We start from the raw sequence: 12,833 nt of genomic DNA on the forward strand, positions 1-12,833 counted from the left end.
TCTCTTGACAGAGCTTTTCCTGCCTAAACCAGCATTTCACTGAGACTTGTTCTCAATACCACAACCAGCGTACATCGAGCCCTGTCTCTCAGTGCCAGTCCACGGTATTCTTTCTCTGCAGGTTATTGACATTAAATGATACTGCTTCCTCCAAGAGATACCTGGTCCTTGTATTTTACCCCCTTTTCATCATGGTTGCCCAGAAAACTTACCTTTATCCTGGTGTAGATGGCCTTGCCACCCATGATTGGAACTTCCTGCTTTTTGGTGCTGTTTTTATTTAAAACTTACAAAATTCATAATTCGGGTTCTCCTTATTGCATTTTTGTCCTTTTGGTGTCATTAAAATATTCTCTATTTTGAGAAATTGAAGTGGGATTTTTGTTGTTATATTTTCGACTTTTTAACTGTTTTGATGCCACTAAATGCTTGACACATGTCCTCAAGTTAAATCCCCTGTGCCATATCTACCGGGCCTTGAGCTCAGGTTAAATTTCTGAAACCTTTACTGGCCCTAATAAAAAGAGTGACATTATTGCTTATGGTGGACTATCATCCACCCCAACTAATAATCCACTTTCTCAGAACTAGACATTGGCCTATTGCCTGATGTTTTTCCCATTCTTGAGAGAGACAGCCAATGATTTCCAGGAGGCTCCCTCAACACAGTACACTGTGCACAGGCTGCATGTCCCTGACTGGGTCAGGGGGGAGGGTGGCCCCCCTCCAGGCACTTTGCAGATGTGTTATGCCACTGTTCCTGGCGCATGCTAGATGATGAACAAATAGAAAAGTCTGGAACAAGTAAAAGCCATAATTTACTTACAAACCTAGTACTAAATATAAACATTGTGTATACATTATACATTTTCAGGATCATTGTATTATCAGGACTGAGACCATGATTGCCTAATTCTCAAGCAACAGGATGTAACTTCCTCAGCGGCAATTAAACTGAGAGCTGAGGCCATTGCAACTGCAAGCAAAAGTGATCTTGTTTCTCAAGACGAGGTTATATCCAATTAGAGAGGAAAACTTTAGGTTGAGTGATAATGAAGTTTCAAGTGCTAACTCGAATGGCACGCGTCCGTTTTATAGACTGGCTCTTTATTATCAAGCAAAGGGCGGCAGGCACTCCAACAAAAGACACGTTCTACCGCAGACATCATCATAAATGTGTACAACTCAAGCAGAGAAGCAGGGTTTTGACGTATGTTCAACACAGAGTTTAATGAGCACCACACGGTGTGCTCTATCTGATCTTTTTCAGTGTGCATGCATTAAACTAGAGAGCGCTGAGACGGACCGAACATCTTTGACAAGTGGCTGTGAGAGCTGCTCAAAGAAAATAGGCAGAGAAGCTGAAAGTCTGTGGGTGGTAATCAAGGCTGAATTAACCATTACACAAAAAAGGCACGTGCTTAGGGCATCAAGGGAAGAGGGGCCCCATAGAAATGTTCTATTGCTGCATTTATCATGGACCATATGGTGCAAAACTGCAAATTGTGCAGCTGAACCACGTTCCACAAAAAGGGCTCCCACAATAAATTAAAAATTACATACTCACACACTCACAGGTATATTAAAAATAGTAATAATAGCAGTTAATGATATACATTTATCTTGGAAATACAACAACATAAGAATCTGGTAACTGTCACACTGTGTGAACTTAAAAACATGTGCAGATCTGTATGGATCATCAGCTAATCAACGGTGCACTTCTGGAGATGAATTTGAAAGATGTGAAGCAACTACAGAGGAGCTGCTATCACATGTTGATTACAAGACAGCTCAAACTCTCAAATGTATCAGAAAGAAACTTCCCAGTGATGGAGATGCTGCACCAGAAGTATATCTGAATGCCAGAGATACATTTTGAATCACCACCTTTTACACAATCGTTTGACAAACTTGAGAAATAGCAGAGAGATTTTCTTTTCTAAGTGATGTGCCACATAATGTCTCTTCATCATCCACTGAAATTTGAAAGGTATTCTCAGTGTTGCCAACAGCTGATTGATGCTTACCCAGAGGGCTTCAGCAGTTTCACTCATATGTGTGTCATAAGTTCAGTGCAAGTTCAGTGCAACAAAAAATGTAAAAACAAGATTGTCATGCTGAAATTTATAACGTCATTGTAGAAGACAATATTGAGCTTGCCTTTCCAAATGTAGGCATTTGCTTTCGTACATTTTTAACATTAATGGTCACAAATTGCTCAGCTGAGCGTTCATTTTCTCAGTTGAAGTATATTAAAAATCCCAACAGAACAACTATGCAACAAAGCAGGCTGGATGTTTTATCTCTACTAAGTATAGAGGCAGATGTTAAACATCAGATTAGATCATATACATTGCAATTGAAAAGTACGAGAAAACATTTTAAATATAAATAAAATGGAAGTATACAAAAACGAACATTATTTTCCATCTTACTGTAAGTTTTGTTTCCTTTTGAAAAATAAAATGTTATTTTATGATTTATTATTGTTTATATTTTGAATTAGATATATATGGGGGCACCAAAATCTTAAGTGCTAAGGGCCTCTAAAGGTCTTAATCTGGCTCTGATGCTATTCCTCGAGTTTGTGAGTTGGCAATCTCTAATATTTTGAATGTGGTTGGGCAGAACATCTAAAAACATGATGAGGATTAGTTGCTTGTATTAATAATATAGGACCTGATTCACAAAAGTTACACATTTGTGTACATTTACTGTTTTTCAGTATTCACAAAACTGCAATTTAATAGTACATTTACAAGTGCGAAGAATCCACAGCCAGGAAGGGGAGCTCCACACATAAAAAGATAGGCCTATCCTTCAGGTTTACTGTAGTGATAGGCTTAGAGGGAAAGAATAGAATGTGTGGAGAGAGGCATTCTAGATTGTGGAGAGTGGAGAAGAGAGCTGGAAGCTGGAGAGTGAAGAGCAATCTGGGGGTTATATGAATTGGTGGTAAACTACCAATCAAAAAAGAAGAAGAGTAAAGGAACCAATTGAGAAGAAAATTCCTACTTGGGCAACCGTGAGTTATAGCATGTTTGCCTATCGCATACTGCAGTTTAAGGGATTGTTTATTTTTTTTCATCTTGTTATTCTTGATAGAAATATCAAGGATTCATTTTCACAAGCGTGAATGTACGCACGTTTAAGTTGCGTGTGATGCGTCTTAAATGCAAACAAAAATAAACTAACAGATGCGTGCGTGTACTGTTTTGAAAAGCACGTGCATTGCGAGGAACGAGGCAAGGCAATTACGTACCTCTACACGCAAAGTGGGCATGCACAAGTGTACCCTGCTGTGTAGACAATCGCGTGCATCTACACGCGAGGTGCGCATGCACCAGCGTACCTAGTGTGTACAGGCTCCAATTATATTGCAAGCAAGATCTAGAAGTGGAAGAAGGACTAATTGAGGTTCCAATTGTATTAGAAGTAAAAGGAGGACTTCACATCTTTGTCTAATACTACCATGAGCTATGGAATACCATGAAGATTTATTATTTTAGATAGTTATTTTAAATTGTTATTTTAGTTATTTATTTTAGATTATTAATTTAGATTGTTGTTTCAGTGTATTTTGTTAGCTTGTTATTTTATATTATATTACAGGTATGGCTGAACAGAGTAATTCTGCACCACCATGCTTCTTACCCTTACCAGGAGAACCGAAGATCACGTGGAAAAGATGGAAAAATATTTTTGCCACTTACTTATTGGCAATTGGTGGGGACAAGTACAGAAACAAGCTATTTTACTACATCAATTAGGCACAGAAGGGAGAAGAATATATGGTGATTTGCCGGAAGTATCCTTAGGTATGGGCGAAGGGCAACCATGAACTATTTGAATGGCATAAATTATTTTCTCGGATTCAGCGTCAAGACGAATACGTAATGTCTTATGTTGCAGCGTTAAGAGGTTTAGCGGTAATATGTGACTTCCGTGATCTGAGTGACTCCCTCATACGGGACCAAATTGTGTGTTGCACAAATAATGAAAAGGTGAAAGAAAAATTATTATCCATTGATCCCTCGTTGGAGGAGTCCATACTGATAGCAAGGAGTATGGAGCGTACTGAGGCATGGATAAAAGGAATTGAGTCTAAAAATTATATGAAGGATTCAGATAAAGAAAACACAGTTGAGGTGAAAATATAAAACGAAAAAAGATGAGAAAGCTATTGGACTTAACAAAGCGATGAATGGAGAGAAGAAGAATTTGTATATTTTGTGTTTTAGGTGTGGATGTCCTGGACATGTTGCTTCCAGTTCCATGTGTACTGCGCACACTTTAACATGTGGAAGACGGGGCCATTTAGCCAAAGTATGTAGATCAAAAGGAAGATGTGGAATAATAGTATTAAATCTGTGGACAATATACAAGGACAAGAGGAAGAAGAAATTGTACTGATGGTCAATAGCATGTTAGAAAGCAATCTGGAAGGTGTGGGATCAGAAAATAACACAAACCTAAAGGAAGAAAGTTCATGTAAACTGGAAAAGCCCCATTGTGATATAATGCTGGAATCTGAAGCTGTAAGAGTATTAGTTGATTTGGGTAGTCCATTTACCCTATCAAAGGTAAAGGTAAAATTGAAGATTTACAGGCAGCATATGTTAAGGCGGTTTGGTATGGAGGTAAGAGGGTCAACATCTTAGGAATGAAATGGATGGACATTGTATTTAAAGGAAATGGTGTTCACGGAAAGGTGTCCGTGACTCATGAAGGGTCGAATTTATTGGGGTGGCGACATCAGAAAGATTTGAACATTGTGTTAGATCCTAATGCAACTGAACCAGATATGGTTGTGGAGAGGTTGAGTGCAGGATCTATGGAAACTCAAGAGACTGGAATGGAATGGGGTGAGAAGCTGATAGAGAAATTTTCAAAAGTCTTTACTGAGAAATTAGGTAAATTGAAGAGATTTACGCACCGGACAATTCTAAAGAAAAATGCTATCCCAGTTGTTCACAAAGTAAGACCAATACCGTTTTTGATGAGAAAATCATTACAACAACATCTTGACAGACTACTTGAGGAGAAAATAATCGAGCCAAGAGAGTCTTCGGAGTGGTTGGCACCTATTGTTGTAGCACCCAAGGAAGGAAACAAAATTAGGTTGTGCATCGACTTGAGAGATCTTAATAAGAACATTTGGGTGGATAGACAACCCTTGCCGAACATTACAGAAATGTTAAGTATGATGGGGGGCGGTAGAGTATTTAGTGTTTTAGACATGTCAGCAGCCTACCACCAGGTTAACTTGCATCAAGATTCTTGTCCATTGACTTCCTTTGTAAGTCCTTTGGGTGCATGTCGTTACTGTAGGATTCTTTCGGGCTAGCATCCGCATCAGCTGTATTCCAAAGGATCATACAGAATGTTTTTGAGGGTATGGAGAATGTGTTATGCTTTCAAGATGACATTATTGTGGTTGGAAAATCTTTTGAGGAACATGATGAATTAATAGAAAAGGTGTTGAAGAGGATTGAAATTCATGGTTTGACTGTAAAGATGAGAAATGTCAGTTGAGAAAGAGTTGTGTGAATTATTTGGGTCATGAAGTGTCTGCTGAAGGGATAAAACCAAAAAAGAGCATTGTGAAAGCAATTACTGAGGATCTGAGACCAGATAATAAGGACCTCCTGAAATCATTTCTGGGGTTAGTAGAGTATTGTTCAAAGTTTGTACATGATTTTGCAGAAGTTGTTGAACCTATGAGGTTGTTATTGAAGAAAGGTGAGATGTTTGAATGGGGAACGGAGTGTGAAATTGCTTTTGAAAACATAAAGAATTCTATTGCTAATGCACCCACACTAGGGCATTTGGATGTGAACAAGAAAACAATTCTGATGACTGATGCTAGTAGTGTAGGGTTGGGAGCAGTTCTTATACAATTGGAGGGCAAGGAAGAAAAGGTAATTGGGTTTGCATCCCGTAGACTACAAGGGGCAGAACGATCATATTCGGCAATCAAAAAGGAGGCATTGGCTTGTTGTTGGGGCATCAATCATTACAGATACTATTTGTGGGGATTGCCATTTGTACTTCATACAGATCATAAACCCCTGTTGCAAATCTTTAAATGTGGTAGGGGTTTGGAAGGAAGTATAATACCCCGGATTTCCAGGTGGTTGATTAATGTTATTGACTTCAATTTTGTTGTAGAATTTGTGCAAGGTAAGAAAAATATTGCGGCTGACTGTCATGCATGCCAATAGATGGGTGTTTTTTTGAGGAGGTCTCATTGATGAGTGAGATGGAGGTGGAAGAGTTTCCAATAGAGGGGGAACTTACCTTAAAGCACGAAGAATGGGAAGATGCCATGACGAATGATAAGGAGTATGATGAATTGAAAGATTTATAAGCAGTCCAGATCAGGATGAATTACATGAATATTTGAAACAATTTCTGGAGATAAGAAATTAGCTAAGTGTTCATGGAGGAAAAGTGCTGAGACGGGGAAAGATTGTTCCACCTAAAAAAATGAGGATGAGATTAGTAAAGATAGTACATGAAGGTCATTTGGGTAGAAGTTTGACGTAGAGGAGATTAGACAATACTATTGGTGGCCTGGGATGGATAAGGATGTGAAGCGTGTTGTGAGTGAGTGTGAAGCGTGTGGAAATAGTGATAAAACTAGAACTATTAGACAGCCACCTTTGGGGTGTGTGCACTTTCCCGCTGGACCATGGTAGAAATTAGCTTTGGACTTTATTGGTCTAGTGGACAAACTTGGCAGGAGGTGTCGATTTCTTGCGGTCCTAGTAGATTACCATAGTGAATGGTTTGTGGTTGAGACCATGGAGCACATCTCTACTAGTGATGTCATTGAGTTCCTCAGAGAAACGATTTTGGAAGAGGGTGTACCAAAGATCTTGGTTACAGATAATGGGGTGCAATTAATGTCAGTGCTTATGACAGAATTTCTCATTGGATTGGAAATCAAGCATGAGAGAGTTGCATTATTCCGACCGCAAGCTAATGGATTAGTGGAGAGGGTAAATCGAATTGTCATGGAAAATATTCAACTCTCTTTAACAAATGGGCTGAATTGGAGAGAAGAATTGAATAAGATGTTATGGGCACATAGGGTAACACCACATTCGGTAACAGGGGTGTCACCATTTGTTGCTCTTAAAGGAAGAGAACTGGCGACGAAGGAATCTCCTTGGTGGTTGAGAGGAAAGAAACAAGTGTGGGTAGATTGTTTGAGTATGAAGGCAAAAGTGTTGGATTCTCAGGAATGAAACAAGTTAAATTATGATGTCAGGAAAAGAGTGATGGACACTGGGTTAAAGGTTGGTGACTGGGTAGTAGTGAAAAGTTTTGGAGCAGTAAAGAAAGGAGAGAGTACGTTTTCTAAACCACAGAAAGTGATGAAGGTATTCAGTTTGGTTGTTAAGCTGGATGATGGAAGAGAGTGGAGTATGGGAAGTTTATGTAAAGGTCATTAAGGGATGAATGTGGGTGTGAACGAATTTTATTGCAAACATATTGTAAATAGTATATGTTAGGATTTATTTGTGTTTATGAATTATTTTGATGTATAAGTGGGAGGATGTGTAGTGATAGGCTTAGAGGGAAAAAATAGAATGTGTGGATAGAGGCATTCTAGATTCTGGAGAGTGGAGAAGAGAGCTGGACGCTGGAGAGTGAAGATCAAGCTGGGGATTATTAAGATATTGCTGTTGTGCAAGGACTATAATTCAAATAAAGGATTCCTAATCTTCAAGTGTCAGCAGGATCTTTACATTTAACTTTGTGAATCAGGCACCAGGCGGCATATGCTAGTTCACTATCCTCTTCTCAACCATATTAGAAATCTTAATGAAATGTATTGCAAGAACTCTTACCCGATCCGTAGCAATCTTTACTGATTTTGATTTTTTGCTTTTAGTGTTTGCATTTCAGCCTTTTTATGGTGCGATAATGTTTGTGTTTCTTTTAGTTGCACTTATGACTATTCAAGGGTTTGTCTTAATATTACCAATCAAACCAAAGCATTTAAATTCTAAAAAACTTTGATCAGTTTCAAATGCACTTCACCAGCCACTACATGAGACCTATGCCGTAATTAAATCTAATGTAGGAGCAGGACATTGGTAATTATGTATCCAAATTACTAAAATGATAGGGTTCGGTCACTCCAGGCTGTGTTTCATGTTTTCTTGAAGAATGGGGAGTTACAGTAGCAACTGCTGTTCCTGCGCTGTTTTCTAAGTATAATACTGATACTCAGTCTTGTTTTATGGAGAAATATTCTGGCAAATATTACATGGCAAATGTTTCCCTGGGAAAACCCTGGAAGACGGTTTTGTAGCATATAACCAGAATTACGATATGGTAAAATGGGACTTTCAAGACTGTCATGATGAGAGGCATAGTGGTTATGAATAGTGTGAATTAGAAGGAACATTAGTGAGGATTCTGTCCTTTTTCAGAAGAAGACCTCTCTTCACTGTACAAAAGTTAAAATATCTGTGGAAGTTTCCTTGAAGCTGAAATCACATGAAGAGTGCCATCTAGTGCAACTAGGGTGTCACTATATAGTAAATGTACTCCAAGACTGCATGGTTCCTAAACAACACACAACTTGTTTAGGATATGCAGAATAAGGAAAACCCAAAAAGTAATGACTATTTCAATGGCAAGAAATTGTAATATAGTGCTCTCAATGACATCATGTGACCATGGCCAAAACCAGCTCACAGGCACACCAGTGCTGAATGTAGTCTACACTCAGTTGTCTGTATTTATGGATTATTTTGCTACTGTACTCATTTTAAAACATTAATCTGATTCCTGTTTTAGTCATGTAATTGGCCAATCTGATTATGTATGGGTAAAGGTTCCCATACTTCTAAAGTGAGTATCATCTATCCTCCAGATATTCTAAGGACATCCCTACAGGTCTTTATGCAATACGTTAACACAGACTGAAGACTACTCTTGTTATCTTTGAATTTTATGTAGGAAGCAGTGACCTCAACAAAGTCTGTTGACCGAAGGAATGGGTGAGATTTACTTGAGGCTATATTTCCCTTTTGTGAGGGTGCTAGCCACATAACAAGGGGAGATACTTGTTCACCCACTAGTCTTTTACCTTTGCTACTTAGGGTCTAATTTACAAACTTTTTCTGTAGTTGCATCTCACTTCAGACATAGAAGTGACACTCAAGAATTTCCCATGTTAAGAGATGCGTAATTTTGAAATGTTTCAAATATTTCACTACACCACAGCATCATGACTCCATTTTGACTTGTCAATCAACAACCTCCTAAACATGTTTCAATCTGATGTCCATCAGAAACGCAGCACATGTAAGGCCACCATCCACATACTCAACTATAGTATGTGAATTTTTAATGGAGTGACACCTTCAGCCTTCTAGTACTCGGCCTATCCTTCAATACTTTTTTTCCCAAAGAATGTTCCCTTAAATTTAATGCAGGTGTACCACTGTATAAAGATCAAAATCACACATCAACCATCGGTTGCAAAGTCACCAAACAGGTATTTTACCCAAAGATCCAAAAACCCTTTAAGGGAAGTGTTAACCAAAAAAAGTTATAATTTTCATCATACACCTGAGTTTGCAATATTATTAATTATAAACATGCAATATAAAAACTCCATCAATTGACATTCCTCAATGCTTTCAAACTAGGCTCTATGTTTTTACATTGTTTCTTTGATATCGTACATTTCCTCACCCATTTTAAATGGTCTATATTTCTTCATTTTACTGAACCTATAGCGTGCCTTAATGTCAGATGTCAGCTACTGGGCAATCAAATTATGTATGATATTTGGTGCAGTATGACAGAGGGAAGATGTCTAGCCTAAACAGTTGCTATAACCAATAAGGATTAGACCAAAAACACCCAGTTCTATATCCATTGTTCCTGGGGTAGAGTTGATCTCTAAAGGCAGAGATGGGCTCTGATAGAAATGGGGTCTTTGGTTGACGGTCAGGTTACCCCCTGTTCAAGCAAGGACCCTCACTCTAGTCAGGGTAAAAGAGAATCACCCTCAGCTAACCCCTGCTTATCTCCTTGGTAGCTTGGCAGAGCAGTAGGCTTAACTTCAGAGTGCTAGGTGTAAAGTATTTGTACCAACACACACAGTACATTAAGGAAAACACTACAAAATGACACAACACCAGTTTAGAAAAATAGGAAATACTTATCTAAACAAAACAAGACCAAAACGACAAAAATCCACAATACACAAGTCAAGTTATCAATAAAAATGCAAAAAGAGTCTTTAAATAGTTCTAAACACACACTAGCGCTGCTAGCGTGAAAATGTACCTGGTGTGAGTCAAAAATAACCCTGCACAGGCGGGTATGCGTAAAAAATAACTCCACACGGCGGTACGTGAGTCGGAAATACAGCTACAAGATGATCCGAAATCCCGCAGCACAGGTTGTGATCTCCCAGCCTCCGTCAGCGAAGCTGCGCGTCATTTCTCCTGCACCGTATGTCGATTCTTCGGTCGCGTTTCCTGCGAGCGTCGTTTTCTCAGCTGCGGAGCCGGCGGTGCGTCATTTTTTCAGCCGCAGATCGGAGACGCGTCAATCTTTTCCCCGCACAGCACTCTGTGTGTGAATTTTCTGGTCTTTAGGCTGCCAGCTTCTCCTTTCAGGGTTCCAGGAACTGGATGGTCACCACAGGGCAGAGTAGGAGTCTCTCCAGAGACTCCAGGTGCTGGCAGAGAGAAGTATTTGCTGTCCCTGAGACTTCAAACAACAGGAGGCAAGCTCTAGATCAAGCCGTAGGAGATTTCTTCTCAAGATGGAAGGCACACAAAGTCCAGTCTTTGCCCTCTTACTCTGGCAGAAGCAGCAACTGCAGGATAGCACCACAAAGCACAGTCACAGGCACCTCTGCTATTCAGCTATTCAGCTCTTCTCCAGGCAGAGGTTCCTCTTGGTTCCAGAAGTGTTTCTGAAGTCTGTGGTTTTGGGTGCCCTTTTTATACCCAATTTCTCCTTTGAAGTAGGCCTACTTCAAAGTAAAGTCTCTTTGGAATTTGAAATCCTGCCTTGCCCAGGCCAGGCCCCAGACACAAACCAGGGGGTTGGATACTGAATTGTGTGAGGGCAGGCACAGCCCTTTCAGGTGTGTGTGACCACTCCTCCCCTCTCTCCTAGCACAGATGGCTCATCAGGAAATGCAGTCTACACCCCAGCTCCCTTTGTGTCTCTGTCTAGTGAGAGGTGCAACCAGCCCAACTGTCAAACTGACCCAGATAGGGAATCCACAAACAGGCAGAGTCACACAAATGGTTTAAGCAAGAAAATGCTCACTTTCTAAAAGTGGCATTTTCAAACACACAATCTTAAAATCAACTTTACTAAAAGATGTATTTTTAAATTGTGAGCTCAGAGACTCCAAACTCCCTTGTCCATCTGCTCCCAAAGGGAATCTACACTTTAATCAGAGTTAAAGGTAGCCCCCATGTTAACCTATGAGAGGGACAGGCCTTGCAACAGTGAAAAACAAATTTAGCAATATTTCACTGTCAGGACATATAAAACACATTACTATATGTCCTACCTTAACCATACACTGCACCCTACCCTTGGGGCTACCTAGGGCCTACCTTAGCGGTGTCTGACATGTAAGAAAAGGAAAGGTTTAGGCCTGGCAAGTGGGTACATGTAGACGTTCTTGGGATGGGGTGTGTAGACGGGTGTCGTCCACCTCGTCTCCTGATACCTGGGAAGGGCGCCGTTCGCGCGCCTCATCTGATCCCGTCTCGCGTCTCCAGGGAGACGCGTGGAGGCGGGACATCACATCGGGCCCGGATTTCTGGGTCGCTGGGAACAGAAAAGAGACGACGGACTTCCTCACGGGGGAGATAGGAGCCCAAGGAGAGCAGGATGAGGAGGAGACGCCGCAAAGAGAACACCGCGATTGGGAAAGACGAGGGAGTGAAAACCAGCCCGAAGCACGGAGCCGGGAAAGACACGGAGAGAGAATTCAAGCCCCGCCATGACCCAGGAGGGTCGTGGCTTTCCAAGGTACGATCCCTGTTAAAGGGACCTTCGACCTAAGAGAAGCACAGGACAGGAGGGCACAAAGGGAGGGGAAAGAGAGAAAAGGAACACCGGGGAGGGAATAGGGGAAGAGGACAGGTTGGACTGAGCACCGGGGACCTGGGAAAAACACTGACCATCCCACTGCCCTGCCACCAGCCTTACTTAAATATTATTGTATCTTCCCCTATACCTGCACTAACCTCACACACCAACCCCAGAGTTTCCTTCCATTACCCTCCCGCACGTATACTAACTCAAGACGATAACCCCATTCCTCACCACTTACCTAGTTTTATATTTTTGTTTTCCGAGACCCCGCGGGACAAAGGAGCCGGGAAGACGCCGTCCGAAGACCGTCCCAGCCTAGCGAAAACAGACCATTAAGGACTATTAAGACAGCCGGGTCTTAACGGAAGCAACCTCAAAAGGGGACCCGAACAGAAGAAAACTGTATTGCGGTCACATTTATTATCTTCGCACTAAAAGCAAATAACATTCTTAAATTTCCCCTTCGGGAACTCCCTAACATACGAGTCAGAGTCCTCTGTATCGCCGAGCCTTCTACAGTACACTTGCCAAGTCGAATTTACAGTTAAAACTGCACCCACAGACACTGCAGTGGCAGGTCTGAGACATGACTACAGAGCTACTTATGTGCGTGGCACAACCAGTGCTGCAGGCCCACTAGTAGCATTTGATTTACAGGCCCTGGGCACCTCTAGTGCACTGTACTAAGGACTTACTAATAAATCAAATATCCCAATCATGGATAAGCC

General features: G+C 40.8%; 1 protein-coding gene across 1 annotated transcript in view; it reads right to left on the bottom strand.

Moving 5' to 3' along the window:
* Positions 1-12,833, bottom strand: part of PRR16 (proline rich 16) — a 1,304,776-nt gene that overhangs the window by 272,445 nt on the left and 1,019,498 nt on the right. The window lies entirely within an intron of this gene.

The sequence above is a fragment of the Pleurodeles waltl genome, chromosome 1_1, assembly GCF_031143425.1.
Source record: "Pleurodeles waltl isolate 20211129_DDA chromosome 1_1, aPleWal1.hap1.20221129, whole genome shotgun sequence".
Classification (NCBI taxonomy): domain Eukaryota; kingdom Metazoa; phylum Chordata; class Amphibia; order Caudata; family Salamandridae; genus Pleurodeles; species Pleurodeles waltl.